Source organism: Triticum aestivum, chromosome 4A, assembly GCF_018294505.1.
Source record: "Triticum aestivum cultivar Chinese Spring chromosome 4A, IWGSC CS RefSeq v2.1, whole genome shotgun sequence".
Taxonomy (NCBI): domain Eukaryota; kingdom Viridiplantae; phylum Streptophyta; class Magnoliopsida; order Poales; family Poaceae; genus Triticum; species Triticum aestivum.
Genome location: NC_057803.1, coordinates 580,856,872 through 580,859,080, shown reverse-complemented (window position 1 = coordinate 580,859,080; position 2,209 = coordinate 580,856,872). Strand labels below are relative to the sequence as shown.

The following is a 2,209-nucleotide window of genomic DNA, read 5'->3' as shown; positions in this document are numbered from 1 at the left end:
TCTTCCACTTCTTCTCTGCCATTTTCTTCTTCCCCTTCCTCTTCCATCTTATTCCCCCTTCCCCGGATCCCCTTGTTTCTCTTCTTTACTTCCCCAGGCAGCCCCTTCTAAGTTCCTCCTCTTCCCCTGTTCCTATTCTTCCCCTGCTCTCCATGCACATGAATTTACTAACCACAGATTCATCTTTTGCAGGTCCTTTGCAGGGTGTGCAAACATTATTTGGTGCCGTTGTAAATTTCTAGAATATTTGTAATTTTATATTGATATATGATCATTCAATTATACTCACACATTGTATAGATTTTGATTTGATGCATAAAGCACAAAGAATAAGCAATTCCATAGTTTGTCATCCGAACATGATTTGGTATTGAGAACTCATTGAGATTCCAAGGCCCAATTCCATGAGCATCCAAACATGTGAATTTGTATTCATGTCCATTACAGTTTCCTCCCTGAATTGAAATTGAAACCAATTCAATACGAAGGCCTTCAATACAGACATCCGAACACAGCGCTACATTTTAAAGGTTTAGACTCTACATATTACAGTTACTGAAAGCATATCATATTTGCAGCGCAATTATGCAGATTTTACTTTAGAGATACATAATGTGGTCGACTTTTGCCCAAAAAATAGGCCCAATGAACTACTTCAGGCGAAGGAATCAGCAGCCTGACCAATAGACAGTAGAATATGAAATGCTAGGACCGTTTTAAATAGGACAAAGAAGGTCGGCATTTCAGGCTTTGAGTTGGTCTAGGTGAGAAAATATTCTGAAAACTATGAAACTATGGTGTTATCAACATAATCAATCCATGTGTTTGTTGAAGTACTTGATAATTAAGTTTCCCTTCATTTTATCAAACAGGACACAAGCGTCTGTGCCACAATGATTTCACAACAGCATCACCAAACTGAATTTATTGAGTTTTAAAGCACAAGCCATGAGTCACCATAAGCCTTAGGTTGAAAAAACTAATACACCTTTAGTTTGGTATAAGATGATGACTAAGGAAGTTCAAGAAAATTGTTTTGCTTCCATAAATTCCTATGATAAAATAAGTTATAATCTGGCAATCTACTGATGTTCAAATACCACCTCTGTAAGAAATGTCACTTCAGAGTAGAGTAATTGGCATACCAGTAAACAAAATTTAAAGCAAAATGTGGTTAGAAAATTACCCAAAACATCTCCACTAGTTCTTTTTTCCTGAGCAGCACCCTCAATTCTTTTGAGGAGATTTAAATCGACCTAGCGGGCAAGAAATTACGAGTATCTAACAGGGGGGTAAGTATGTTTCTACAAGAGTCTGCTTATGAAAAAGAGAGAGTGGAAGCTCAGCGTGCAACACAACATGTTAGCATCAACAGCTGACGGTCGCAACTCCCAATGCTTGCCACATTAGCATCTCATCGACAAATAACGGGGAAGATTGTCTGAACAGTCACCAACGAGCACGGGTGAAGTTCACCCCCTACCAAAAATGTGCTTCAGAAACCAGCAGTAGATGCCTAATTAGTCTGTCCTATAAATAGTTTGTAATCTTCCCTTAACTTACAATCATAACTCCCAGGATTACATCTAGCAACTCATAATTGGCATGGTAAAACTAACGATCTAAATTTACTATTAACTCATTATTATTATGTCACCTACTGCCTATGGAATCTAGCATCTTATAGTATAAACCACACCGCGAGCCACGATGCGTGCTGAAACTACTGAGCTGCCTATTTCTAGTGTAGATTGTTAAGTACTAACTGCGATAAATAACACCGTAATAGTTGTATCTAAGACAAGAATTTTGGGACGGAGGGAGTACCAACATCCATGTGCTTGCAGGGCACTGTTTTCCTTTTTGGCGTCAGCCATTAAAAGTTTGGCAAGTCATCCATGAAGCTGCCCTATGCGCGGCAGAGGCATTACAGTCATTCAAACAACATAGAAACAATTCGGCAGATACAATGACTCCCTGCTGAGTAAATTCCATCAGCACGGCCCACTGGTACCAGCAACACAAATCCAATCCCCGTAAATAAACAATACCGAATCAGTGCTAGCGCGATCGAATCATCACCCACGTTATGCTAATATAAGTCGTTCCCTACCTGATCCAATCCGGGTTAGAACTTAGAACGTATTACCAGACAAACACGAAGGGGTGGGGGGCAAGAGCTTACGCGTCGGCGATGGCGAAGGAGAGG

At 40.0% G+C, this 2,209-nt stretch overlaps 1 protein-coding gene across 1 annotated transcript in view; it reads right to left on the bottom strand.

Annotated features, from left to right (window-relative positions):
* The window catches only part of LOC123087135 (outer envelope protein 64, chloroplastic), a gene marked incomplete in the record, with an annotated part of 10,280 nt that overhangs the window by 7,567 nt on the left and 504 nt on the right, over positions 1-2,209 (bottom strand).